The 14717-nt window shown below is 36.5% G+C and overlaps 1 protein-coding gene and 1 long non-coding RNA gene across 12 annotated transcripts in view; one reads left to right on the forward strand and one right to left on the reverse strand.

Annotated features, from left to right (window-relative positions):
• Positions 1–14717, reverse strand: part of Pde1a (phosphodiesterase 1A) — a 309018-nt gene that overhangs the window by 129303 nt on the left and 164998 nt on the right. The window lies entirely within an intron of this gene.
• Positions 1–14717, forward strand: part of LOC110346352 (uncharacterized) — a 323700-nt gene that overhangs the window by 108061 nt on the left and 200922 nt on the right. The window contains exon 2 of the long non-coding RNA XR_002390338.2: positions 7512–7617. This is a non-coding gene — a long non-coding RNA (uncharacterized LOC110346352). The remainder of the gene's footprint in view (positions 1–7511; positions 7618–14717) is intronic.

A 14717-nucleotide genomic window follows, 5' to 3' on the forward strand; every position in this document is an offset into this window, starting at 1 on the left:
TAAGTGCCCCTGGGAAGAGCCCCACATGAGCATGGCTTGCAGGGAGAAGTAGGTCCTGCTGTCATCAATGAACAGGGACAGGAAACCCCATGGGCCCCAAGGAAGATGGGCAAAGCAAGTGTAGCATCTCAGGAGCTCTGAGAGGGACCCTCTGAGGTACCCTGTTTCCTCCAGTACTGTGGCTGCACCAGCTTCCGGGGCTTCCCCCAGGAGTCTCCCTCCCTCCCTCCAGAGTGGGTCGCATGACCTTGCGTAGCAGCAGCATCCTGGCACAGCTACAGGGCCCAGTACGGCAGTGACAGGCCAAGAGTTTCTGTAGCACGGAGCAGGTTGTTCAGTTGTAGCACAGATTCCCTTAGTGGCTGGAGAATCCAGAGACTCACCACAATGACTAGGAAGACATTCCTGTTTCCAGACATCACTGGAGAGTGGAAAACAGAGCCGTAAATATCAGTGGTGCTATTAATTTTTACTATCAATTTCTTAGGCTGGTGATGGGAAAAATACTCATTACAAGTTTATATGCTTCATTTCATTTGATCCTCAATATATTGTCAAGGGGGAGATAGGATAAGAAACATTATTTCAGTTTTATTGAGTTTGTGTCTCAGAAGTTATGAAACAGGGAGCAGAATTTATCCAACCATAATTCCCACACCAGAATCTAACTCTGTCACATCAATTCACTAAAACTCCCATTTGGGGACTACACATATAAGATAATCAATGTATACAATTTTAGGCATTTTTAAAATTTTGATTATACCTAATATGAAAATGAAATGCATAAAATAATTTCAAGGCCTAAATTTAGGAGATTCCAAAATATAGTAACTAACTTGCCATAATTGCTTGTATATAAGAAAATTAAAAATAGATGGAAATCAGAGACCTCCCACGTAATCTTAAAATTTTATACTCCCTTTCTAATACCAAGCATTTCAGACCTTCTGGCTAAAGCCAAGTATTCTCTTATTTTGTAGTCTAATTGGTTACTGCCATTACTTCTTGCTTGAAGTTTTATATTTTGTCCCAAATTTACGTTAAAAACAGAACTACTCTGAGGTGCTTGTTGCAGCATCGTGCTCACCCATACCCACACTTCTTTGTGCTTGTATCTTTTGACTCATTCTCCACCTCCACCCCCACCCCCCAACACAAGTGAGTGTTTTCCTCTCTCTGCTCTCTACCTACTATATGGTTGGCTGCACTCAAGGCAAGACCAAGTCAGCTGAGATTCATTATTGAGAAAAAAAATATCAGTGGTTCCATCTTTGGCAACAGAGGCAGTAAACATTGCAGGGTTTATTATGTGCCAGTTGGTTTCCCAGAGGTTATCATAATAAACTCTGAGGTAGGTACTATAACTTCTGGGGCCCAGGAAGCTCAATGACTACCTCAGGCCATGGAACATGACTGCTGGGATTCTATCCAAGGGTTTTGAGGTCAGTATGGCTGGAGAAGAGCTTTTTAAAATACTCCAAATTTGTAAAGCAAAGAGATGAAGACGGGCTTTGAGATGAAAGCCAGTGAGCTGAGTATGGAGCCAAGGGAACTTTTTTCAAGGAGGGAATATTATTCACCTCAAGTACCACCGTGCAGACTGAGATATGACCACTGGGTTTAGCAGTGCAGACCATGAGAGACTGACAAGAGTTGTGCTCATGCAGGTGTAGGGCCAAAGCCTGACCAAAGTGGATTTGAGAAGTATGGAAGAATGGGATTAGAGAAAACACAACCAGAAAATACCCTGGGATTTTGCCATGCACAGAGGAAAAAGCTAGAGAGAGACTTGTAAGGACCTCTGGATTATTCAGAACCACAGTAACACTGAAGAACCGTGTTAGAAACCACTTCATCTTTCCTACCAAGAACTTGTAAACTGGCGTCTGTGGAAAGGATTCTGAACCCCCAAGATCTCTGGGAAGTTTTAAGTGACTTCTTTCCTTCACATAAATAGGTGCTTTTTTAAGGGAAAGAACCCACTTTTTCTTCCTAGAAAACCTGGCTCATCAAGTTCCCCAAAGTGGCCTCATATCCCAAACTATAAAAACTACCACTAACACCTAAAAATGCCTACCAAAAAGACGAGAGAGTCGCGGCTCCAGTGTAGCCCATTCCTGGGGCTGGCTTTCCCACACAGCTGACTGCTGTTTCAATAGTTGTGCTGTTAGTTGCCAGGTTCCGTTTCCCATCCTCTCCTATCACTCCAGCCATCCTAGCCTTTTCCCTGCTCCTTGACTCTGCCCAAATCCCTGCCCTTGGAGTCTGCTGCACATCCTGCTCTTTCCTCTGAACCTTTTTCTGGCTCTTTATTCATAAAGTTCACTTCCTCACTGTTTTCAGTTTTCTGCTCAAACATCTCCACATCGAAATGGACCTTCTACCTCCTATGTTTGTCCACCACCCCACTCCTTACTCCAGTCCACTGTTCCTCATTGCACTTATCGGCACTGCTGGCATTTTTTATCCTTTCCTTTGTATGTTTATTGCTTATCTTAGGTAGGTTCTTCAATGAAAGCTCTCTGAAAGCTGGGATTGTCTTTTTGTATTTGCAGCACTTGAGATGGTGTCTGCTATATAGCAGCTGTTTAGTGATCATTATTTGTTGAATGAATCTCAAATGGTCATCAGTTTTTTTCTGGGTAACAGCACTAAAAAAATTGGAAAAATGCAAATAGTTTCAGAAGGACTGTAATCATAGTTCCTTCTCTTCTGTCCTATTCTGGTGCTCCTTCTCAGCTTCTTGTTTTTTGTTTATCTGATCCTTAAAGGCTGTCAAAAAGCACACTTAAGTGTCCCCCTCTGAAAGCCTTTCTCTCAGCTCTGTTTACTCTGGGTGCCACCGTTGCTCTGTGCTACAATGTTTGGATAGTGGTCCCCACCCTGCCTCCACCTCCTGCTCTCCTGCCCTCTGAACCCACTACAATCCATTTTCCTCACTGGAGAGGCGTCTCTCAAAAGGTCAGTGATGACCTCACTGCCAAACACAGCCATCTGATTTTAGCCCTCAAAATATAAAAAGCTATGTTTGGTGTTGCTCTTAGCTTCTTGGGTTCTCTCACATCACTCTCCTGGTTCTGCTTCAGCTTCTTGGACCTCTCTGCCACTCCCTACTGCCTCTTTCTCCTCCCTTTGTACCAAAGCAGACTCCCCTTCCTCTGCCCCTTAGAGTGGTCTCACTCCGTGTTCCTCTTGGAAGTCTCTTTCACGCTCAGGCTTCCACTAGCGGCAATGAATGCTGGTTTCTGACTCTGAGCTCCACCTAGCCCCTTGAATTCCAGCCACATTCCAGCCTGCTCAGGAAATAGGTAAACTCTTTGAAGCTTGTCTTACTGTGTGCACCCAGCCACTCTGATTTCCAGATGAGCAGGTGGAGGCATAGACTCAGAAACTGAGGGAATGGCTAATTAGAAGCAGCATAGTTTAGGATTTGTGTGATTCAGTCCACTCATGTGCAAAAAGCAATGGAATATAGTCCCCATGTCACAAGTTGGCTTTAAGAATTATAATTAAGCATATGTACAAAGTCCTGAGAAAAATACATAGAAAGTGGTAAATACTTGGCCTATTGTAAATGCTAAGCACTTGCTGGGCTTTATTTTCCTTACCTGGAGATTGAATCAATATTCTTTACATTATGTACTACAATGTAAAGGTCAAGGCCTTAAATACAGGGGAAGGATTGGTACAGAGTAAGAAAAACAGTTCCGAACTTTTACATTTAAAAGGCATAAGTGAAGAGAGCAACAGAAGACTAAGTGTTAGGAAAGAAAATGAAAGCATTTCAGTTAATTCCATGTTGACAACATATGAAACATTCAGTTCACATCATAATACTGAATTAAATTCCATTTACCATCTGAATCAGCGGATATGTGTGAAATCTTTGACAGAATAGTAATTTTGTATTTTTAAATTTATAAAATTGTTAATTACCTAAAGCTTTTGTAAATACCATGTGATTTTTATCTTCTCAACTGAAAAAATTAGGCCCCAGGGTCTAGAAGTGAGCTCTTCCCCAGTGTTTCCATATATACCGAAGAATGTTCTTGTCTTACACTTTCAGTTGCCAGGCACTCAGGAGCAGATAGGAGCTCATCCAAAAGAGCTGCTTGGCTTTCTTTCTCTGCATACAGTTAGGTTTTGACTCCTCATCCAAACAGGTTACCTATTCTAATAATTATCAGGGAATAGTTTTGCCAAATTGGACTAAATGCATGTGGCACCTTTGGACAAAAACCAGGAACAGTGTATTAAACATAAATACAGGAGATTTTCTTCAAAGAAAATAAAGAATGATATTGCATTGTGGTTGGTAATTATGTACATCAACTATATTATATATTTTATATCTGGCCCAAGGCAATTCCTCTTCAAGACTCAGTGTGGGCCAGGCAATCCAGGCATGTCCAATCAGGGTCACAGACTGCACACACCCATGAGGGTAAGAGCCTTGAGGCTCATGTCCTATTTGGCTTTGATTCATATCCCTACCAGACTGTCCATTTTGAAATGCCCTACAGCAATACCTAGAGACCACAATATCATCATATCAGGAGTAATGCCATAAGAAGAAACAGTTGTGCAAAGAGCCATTAAACATGGATACATTGAGTTCATTCTCTTCTTTGAATGAGCCCAAGGAACAGCACCTCCTATACCTGAGCCTCAATTCTATTACTCGTTATTTGATATGGGGTTACTTGGGCCATCTCTGGGCCTTAATTTCCTCATCTGTAAAATAGGCATGATAGGACCTTACAAAGAATTCATAAAATGAACATGTAAACTTTTTATAATAAATGTTCATTTACTTAACCTGAAATGAGAGTTTCTTTGTTGGTGATTTACCTTTAGAATGTGACCTTGCGTAAGCACCAATGTGATCAAAATCACTTTACTTTTCACAGGATTCACAGGCACCAATTCTTCCCCTCTGTTAAATGTACCTGTGCTGCGTGTGTGTGTGTGCGTGAGCGCGCGCATGCACGTGCACTATAAGCATGACACGAGGTGCAATCTGAGATGAAAAATCTTTCTGATGAACATAATTTTAATGACAATCTTCCTTGTGGATTTGTGCTGAAAATATTACTTTTTCCTATATGTTTATGAAAAGACAACCTTGTTTAACCTCAGAGGCATATTTATTTTTCTTTGTGATGAGGCCTCCTTTGGTAGAACTAAGAGATGTAATAAGCGCAATCCTTCCCATTTATTAAATTGTGAAATCTTTCGATGAAATCTATATTCCTCAAAGATGCATTTATTTTACCCAGCCTCATTTCATACACCTTTTATTTCTCAAGTTAAGAATATGTGTAGTATATAGTAATGCTTTTATCCACAAATTGTCCCTTAATGAATGAAAATATAGCATAAAATCTAATCCTTAAAAATTGCTTTTTAAAAGAGCTACAAAATTCTAATTCATTCAAGATTCAATAAAAATCAAGTTTATTTAATTTGAAAAATATGTTTACGTTAATAATATGTAGTCTTGAATAATTGCCAGATGTGATCCTGATAAAGCAGGCAACTGTTCCATAGTTGAGCCACAGACCACTGAGATTAACTTGGAAAATGCAACTTTTATTGAAGAACAATTTATGAGGATTGTTGAATTATGACAAAGTCAAGGTAAACAGTGAAATGACTGTAGATTTACAGAATTATCCCAAGGACATTCAAAACAAACAAATGGCTACTTTTAAGGCCATTTGCAACCTATGCAATTTGTATTTCTATTTGGTGTCAGATAAATTTGTATGTCTATTTGGTGTCAGATAAATTCCATCAAATTTAAATGACCTTAGAAGAGTTTGTCTAATAAAATACACGGCCATGATGCCTGCGTGGTTAATGCCCGCTCAAAACTTGCTGTTTCTCAAAACTTTCAGAGAGCCTCCAAGGGGAACAAGTACTGAAGAACAAAATTTCTGAAGCCAATTTTGGTCCCTCTCTCTTCCTTTCTCTTTTAGTCATTACCCCAAAGGCACCTTGTCTCTTAAAACTGACTCTATAAAATGCCTCTTGTAAAATAACAGAAAAAGGAAAGTTTGGAATTAGAAACAATAAAATAAAAAGCTAGCCCTTAACTAGATCTATAATCTTCAGATTTTCACATAGGAGAAAAAGTAGTGAATGAAGAGTTTTCTCTGAAAATTGTATGCTTATGTTGCGTATAATTAAAATAGCTAGAATGTGAGGTAAAATAAGTTGCTTTTCTAGAGCTCTGAGGTTAATACAGAGGAAAATTAAGTTATATCTAATTGTTGAAAATAATTTAATGATGATGAATATTTTGACATGTCAAATGGGTTAATTGCAGAGATATTTTTAAAACTTTATTTTAGGAATCTCTTAGAATAGCTCAAAAATCTTATGTTGTTGAAGCAGGCATAGCACATGCCTGAAAATGGACTTCCTCCTGAGGAAAGGGGCTTAAGCACATTGCTGTCCTCTTATCTTTTTGTAAGAAGCACAGAGAAAATGATGTTTAAAATGTAATTGTTGGAAGAAAATTTTCTCCTTATTAACACCCTAAAACTCTGCTGTGAAATTGTTAGAGGGTATGTGAATGGTTATCAACTCTCCTAAATATGATTAGGATCAATCACTCTGTTCTCAACAGCAAGCTCATCCTATGACATCTGGCATATCAATGATTACATTTTAAAAATATATCCATTTTACCTAATCTAAACCAAATTGTAAAGAATTTCATTACATATTTTCATGTTTTGAAATGCACGTGGTCAACCTACACATAAATATTTAGAAATGTCACATGAGAAATAGGTTATTGATTATTGATAGAGTATCATCTCCTTCCTTCCTAACCAATGTAATGGTGTGGTAATATAACCTTCCAGTTGTGAAGCCTGATATGCCAGGGTTACTGCTTGTGGAACCATGGAGAAGCCAAATGGGTCTTTTGGATTACTGAATCCTCATTTGTAAAATAATGTTTGGATATAAAATTTAATTTCTCTGTTCCCTTCCAGTTCTTCAGATTCTGATTTAAAGCATAATTTTTATACAAGGGCTGTATCTGGCATCCTCTGGCATTGCTTAATATAGTGCTGAGAAAATAGGCCCTTGATTATCCATTAATAATAACCTATGTTTTTAATGATACTTTATACCCTAAAAACACATTTACAAAAACCACCATTTTCAATGCCCACTTCTCACAACCTATAGAGAGAAACATGGACAAGAGTAATTATCTCCATTTCAATAAGTTGAGAATCATAATTCAAGGAGAATGCTTCTAAGTTACAAAACCAAGAAGTAGCTAATTTGGCTTAAGAATTCAAGTTTTCTGACACTGCGTGCAATGCACCCTATTGGTGAAGTCATTTCTACAAGCCCTGCTTGTATGTACAGGCTCTGTTTCTAAGTTTGTAACTATAAAATAGCAGTATTTGTAACTCTTGCATATGTTTTTCTTGTAATACTTTCTAGAAATGCCCTCCTTGTTCATCATCATTATTCATTTGTAGGATACACTTTATGAGAACTCTGAAATCCACCTTCTAGTTCCTCTTCTGGAAGATTCAGCATCCCCAGGAACTCTAACCTGGCTTCTTCATGTATTTAAACATACAGGTAAGAGACGTAGCTTTACCTTCGCCATCACTCAGACGTACTATAAGCCCTGACTTGTGATATTTTATTTGTAACTTTACTGAATGAACAACCAAAAGAAAAGAAGCCATTCTTTTTCTAATGTTTTATTGTGTTCATATAGGATACTGTTTTGAAGAAGTTGTAAATTTGATAAATTCTTAGTTATCTTCTATATATTAACAGAATCTGCTCATATGTGCTTCTGAGAATTGTGTTTAATATTTCTTTTATATCTACCAAATATGGTTTTATAATTTGACTGAGAATAGTTCACTTCTTTATATTTTACCTGAAACAATCTTAATAGTCAAATGAGGAAATGTTTCAAAGATTCAGAAGTAAAATTTATCACTTCAACACTAACCTATATAAAACTGAATTTTCTATACAACTCATCATTAAAATAAATCCATATTTTATTGCGTATTTTTTTATGGAACACTTTTGCAAAAGTATAAAATCAAGAGATTCTTTTGTGCCTATAACTAGAGATCTGTGTGCTCAAGAAAGGATTCAGGGCTCCAAAAACACAATGTATTTTCTTGTCCTTTTGAAACAAGGTGAATGTATCATGCCATATTATCCTATCTGTACATGTGTGTAAATGTTTGTATGTGTATAACTACAAGTGAAAATGAATATGGTGATGTTTATTTTTTATAATTAACCTGTAGGACTGTTGCCATTGTTTTACACACAAACAGGCCCATAAAACTCATCAACTGAAAGTTTTATGTGGGTCAGTTCATCCACTTAGAGGGCACAAAATTCAGTTACAATGTCACTGCCTGCCAGGACACAGTCAGTTCAGGCTTAGTCACAACTCAAGGTTGTTTTCTTTTGGCATGTTGGTGACCACTGAACATTAATCAAGCAGCTTTAACTTCTGACTATTTACTGTGAGTTGGTTAACAGATATTCCTGTCCAGCTAACTTTCTGCCATGACTGGTATAATTTATTTAAATCATAATCCCACTCACCCCTAGTTCTCAGCCTTACATTCAGTACAGCCCGATCACCACAAACCCTGCTATCTTCTTCAGTAGGCAAAGCAATGTCGAAATTGCAGTGCTCATGATACTGTTCTTACTGTTTTTAAATAATAGTTGACAAAACATTTTGAATTATCAAATGTATCTTTAACCTGAAGGGCAAAGACTCTCATTTGAGTTTCTGTTTTTCATAGTATTTATTAGAATCCTGTGCATGTTACAGACGTGGGTCTTATGAATGAGTGATCACATGTTGCATGAATAGAAAAGTAATAGGAGAGAGAATTAAAAAGTGCTGAAGGTGTAAGGAGAACAGGAGGCAGAAGGAGGCAGGATGTTTTCTTGGATCTCATATTTTGCTGTATATAAACTAAATATAATCATTACAATAGAGAAGGCTCTCTGTATACTTGAAATTTCCTCTGTATTATATCGATGAATAGACCTATAATTCAGTCTGACAATTGCTGCTCATCACTTCTGCTTTCTATAAAATGTGTCCAGGTAATTGAAATTAATACTGATTTAAAGACAATTTTAAAAGGTGAACAATATATTTCAAAATCTTCTTAAATATGATATAACAAGATAGTGAAAAAACAATTATAGGCTCCAGATCTTGAAGAGGGCAAAGATTCAGAGAGGTAGGCTCATTCCCATAAAACACCACTTTTTGCTTCAGAAGTATTCTTGTTTGAAAAAGATAGCTAAGAAGTTGATCTTCACAGGGACATGGAAACAAAAGTTCGAATCCAGGGTCTGGCTGAATACTGCACAACCACCTCCTCTGGCTCTGCTGAGTTTCTGAAAGGCTTCATCCTAGTAATACTAACTGAATTGTACTCAGCTTTGAATCTAAACCCAAACTTTGAACTTGCATGGTTAAGGAAATTGCTGGATATTCAGAAACTTAGAAAATGCCCTTTGGAGAAAAATACAGTAATTCTAAGTCTCAAATTATTTGTAAAAATAAATTTTGAAATTCAGTGTTTTAGAGGCAATTAAACAATACACAAGGAGACAAGATCCCTATAAGTGAAACCTAGCACAATGCACAACTCAGAAAGAGCCATGGAGACTCCAGATGCTAGAATTAGCAAACACAGCCAAAATGAAAAATGTCAAATTAGAAACTCACACAGAATGATAAATACTAGAAGAATAGAAATGCTAATTACCCAGATTTGATCATATATTGTATATATGTAACAAACTATCCTTGTACCCCATAAATAAGACTGTTTGTTAATTAAAAATTATTTTAAAAATAATACAGATATTCTAATTTTTATGTAAATCAATAAACTGGAAACTATAAAATATGGCAAGAAATTTTAAAAGCTATCAAATGGAAATTCTAGATCTGATAAAATATAATAACTCTAAGAACTCAATAAATTGATTTCACAGCAGATTAGATACTATCAAATACTATCAAATACAAAATCAATAAGCAAACTGGAGGTTAAATCAAAAGACTCTCCAAAACAGTGAGCCAAGAGGTCACAAAAGAGAAGCATAGAGGATGTAGTGTGGCTATCTAACATATGATGTTTAGAGTCCCAGCAGGACAAAACAGAATAAGATAGAAGGTCAAATCTGAGAAGACTGTAGCTGTGAGAAGTGAAGAGCATCATAATGACAAACACATGGACAGACCTAAGTGAGTACTGACAGTACTAAACAGTAAGAATTACTTCTTGTGTGGTTTAAAATAGGTAGAAAACTATTTTTAAGGGAACAGGTGAATTCAAGTTTAATGCTTTGCATTTCTCAGGAAAAGGGTAAAAATGTAATTTACATTATATCTTAATAAAATCAAGCATGCATGTTAAAATTTCTAGGAATCACTAAAAAAGACTGCAAAAATGAGTATATGTATTTCAAACTGATACAGGGATTAAAAAATTAAATGACAATTTCATTAGTTTAGAAGAAAAAAATAAAAGAAAGAGACATAACAGGCAAGAGAAAATAAAGCAAAGTATAGGTTATTTTACTGAAACCAACATATATTGATAATTACATCAAATGTACATAAACCTGGTAAACTAAGATCTACATGCTTTTAAAAAGAAAAACAGATAAAATATAACTCTACAGATCACTAAAAATAAAATGGGAAGGAAAACAACTGAAATCAGTTACCATCAGGCAAAATAAATTTTAAGCAAAACTGAAAACAAAAATTACTATTATAAAAATATACTCATTACTTTAATATAGAAAATTCAATTCAGAAGAAATTTTTAAAATATGTGTATTTAATAGCACAACCTAAATGTATATAAAACAAAATGGCAGAACTATAATTTGAAATACACAAGTACAAAATTGTTGTGGGGTATTTTTTAAATTTTCTTTTAAAAATTGAGAAAAGGCGGGAAAACAAAAAAATAAGTACACTGAAGACAAACTAATCCACTAACAAGCTTGATTTTATGGATACAGACATTATATGGAAATAACTATGATTATTTGTAGAGCAAATAATATATATACGATTTTTGAACTGAATAAGATAGACTATTAAACACAGATAAGAAAAACAAGAAAAATGCAAAGTATTTTAGGAGTGTATGCATATTGGAATCAATAAAAGGTTAACATTAATGAGCTAAGTATTCATTTCAAGAATTTAGAAAAAGTATATTCAACTAACTGTTGCTTTTTTCATAATGGCCACAAATTTAAAATGAAAAATTTATACAATAAATGTGTTTATATCATGATAGCATGAGAAACAAAATAAGGAAATATAGGCTGATTTATAAGTTAAATTCAATAAATATCTGTTGCCTAACTGCATGGCATCATCAGCAATTTCTCCATTGAATGAATATATAATACTATGGCAAGTGACCACATTTCAAAGTATATAGACATTTTTTTCAATATAAACAGGTTCTGAACATGTTCAACTTGATCCCATAAGCAGCTGGCCTAAATGAAATTTAGGATCTTATTCTCCCAGAAACTAATGCAACATGTTTCTTCTAAGATTAAAATAGGACTAGAAAATTTGTCATTTGTCATTAAAATTGCTCCTACCTTTAAAGCTTCTCAAACATTTTTGAAGCATAATTGACAATGTTGACAATGTTATATAGCGTTATGTCTTCAAGACTATCAGTGTTCAAAATTATCACAATTAAACTAGGTAGAAGAGTGTGCCAGAATTAATATATTACCTCTTATTATTTTTCATTTTTAATAATTAAAATATCAAATATCTTATGTTTGGTAAGAATACCCAAAGACCATATTTGGACCATATTTGGCATGCCTGAATAATATTATAACTCCTAAGATAATATCATCTCTAATAAATGGTTTTGATATCATCATTGATATTTAATTGAAAATATTATTTATATTTTACATTGAGTTATAACATATATGAATGAGGAAACCTCCAAATAGGCAATGGAATATTTACAAAGAATAAAAACAAAGAGTAAGAACAGAGCATACTGTTATACGTACTTTTACTATTCTTACCAATGACTGCAAACTGGCTTCTATCTTCCTAGCTATTATAACTTAATTATAACATAATTTGTCTCCAAAATTTACCCCACTGGTGCATCTGAATGAAATTGCATTCATAGGTATGCATGAATGTACTAGTTTTGGCCCCAGTCAGAGAAGCTGCTATATCTCAATCCCTCTGGCTTTCCTTCATCTTTAGGTGTATCTGGAAGAAGATACACCTAGGCTGTCTGAGCCCTACTTCATTGCTTCCCTTAGACTGCCCATTACAATTCACTTGCTGTTGTTCTGGGCCCCTGACATTCAGTTGCATTCCTCGTCCTGGTCAAGCAATGAGCTCAATGATCAAAATACGGACAGCAAATTTTCCCCTTGTAAATCCTATAACATAACGCTATTAGTCAGCTTTCCTGTCACTGAGACACCACGCCTGACTCCCACAACTTAAAGGAAGAAAGGTTTAGTTTGGCTCAAGGTTTTGGAAGATTCAGACAATGTTTGGCTGGCTCTAAAGCAGAAATATCATGGCAGAAGGGCATAGTGGAGCGGAGTTACTTAATCTATGGCAGCCAGGAAGCAGATGAGAGGAACAATGCCAGAGTGGAAGGGAAATGACCAGATACAGTGCCCTAAGTCATGTGTCCAAAACCTACCCCGGCACACCCCAGAGAGTGCTTTGCTAATCCCATAGATGGCTCCAAACTAATCAAACAGGCACACTCAAGCTTAACTATAACAACAGCTGAGTTTGGACTTAACTATTACACCATTCTCTGCAAAAGGCAAAAAAACCTGAAGCAAATTAATGGTTAATGACTACAATCTATAACTAGCTACTATATAAAGGAAAACTGGTCTGAAGAGATGAAATCATCCCCAAATCTATACCATTTGAAACACAGAAAAATGAGCTCATTGTTGCCTTTGGTTCTTAAACTCTCCCTTTTCTGTCAGGGTCTCTGCTTTTCAATTGTCACCACTCTTGTTTTATTTCCTAGACAAAGAAATATTCATCTTCAAAAAGGATGTATTTCTTCTTTACCTTTGCAGGACAGAAAACTGCTAATATCTTTACAATAATAGTGTTTATTGTGTGTGTTGGGTTTTCCTTGCTTTTCTCATCCCTCCCCTTTCACACAAACACACACACAGACATACACACACTCATACAAGCACGCAAAACTTTCAAAGATCATAGGAAGGCATTTCATTCAGAGTTCAGGTTCAAACTGCTGGCTATTTGCCTTTCATAACAGAAGTTTCTGAAGAAAAAAATAGTTTGGCCCAAACACAGGATCTGGAAATGGGTATCTTGTTCTGAAGTGACCACAGAGAAACTACCTCCTCCACACCTCAATTCAGCAACCATTGCTTTTGCCCTTAGCTTTCTCTCAGGGCTGCATTCCCCGCTCTCAGGATCAGCCAGGATATTCTGCCATATTTTATTAGGCTAAAAAGAGGTGATTTTTAAAAGTCTTTATTTGGGTGTAACATAGTTATTTCTTTAAGCTTTAATTAAAAATGATTCCCACATTCAAATCTTCAGCCTGGACCTCTGTGTCCCATCACGATCCTCACTCGGACAACTAATAAACCTCTCACATGAATATTCCAAAAACGAGCTGCCAGTGTTTTGCTCTCTGTCAGTGTTGCCATTTCAGTTGTTCCTCTCTCAGTTAATGGCGACACATTCTTCAATGTGCTAGCCAGGATACCTTGAGGGTATCTTGCCGTGTCTTTCTCTCACACTGCGGATACCAACCCAACGCTGCTAATCTGGACATAATTTCTCACCTGTTACAACAATAAGTACTTTGTTTTTGCTTCCTCTCTGTACATTTTGAAGTCTATTCTGAACATAGCTGTCAGAGTAATCGTAATCCCTTTTTTAAAAAAGTCAGAGCTAAGGGCCGGGGATGTAGCTCAATGGTGCCATGCCTGCTGGCAAATGCAAGGTCCTGAGTTCAATTCCTGGTACCAAAAAAAAAAAGTCAGAGCTTCTCATTTCTATGCCCAAAACCACCTATGTTTCCCTTTCTCACTCAAAGTAAAAGCTGCTTCTGTCTTTAACGTGGTTTAAAACGCTGTAATGACCCTAAGCCATTCACTATTCACTGCTGTCTCACCACGCCTCCCCTTGCTCACACTCACCAATCAGCCTGGCTCCCTTGCTACTCCTTGAACACTCAGGCATGCACTGAAATAGTAATTCCCTTCCCTAGAATGCTCTTCCCTGTGTGGCTTATTCCTCTTCTACTTTAAGCCTCTGCTCAAGCTCCTTTTTCACCATGGCCTCTCTAACTACCAGTTAGAGTTACCAACCATGCTAATACTCTACTTGCCCTTATCCTGACTTTCTTTGCCTTATTTTTATTATACAGTTCACCTTCTAACATATTAAATAGTTTACTTATTCATCATGCTTATCCATCCAATGTAATCTTTGAGGAGAAGGAAATTTGCATGCTTTGTTCAAATGAAGCAACTCAAAAGCCTAGAATAGTGTCTAGACACATAAGATAAGACAAATATTTATTAGAGGTAACTCTAACTAATGATGAGCTAACTCATCACTGTTTTGAATTTTTTTACGC

This window comes from Heterocephalus glaber, unplaced genomic scaffold (assembly GCF_053883595.1).
Source record: "Heterocephalus glaber isolate CG9 unplaced genomic scaffold, H.glaber_assembly_v1.0 deba00000347, whole genome shotgun sequence".
NCBI lineage: Eukaryota > Metazoa > Chordata > Mammalia > Rodentia > Bathyergidae > Heterocephalus > Heterocephalus glaber.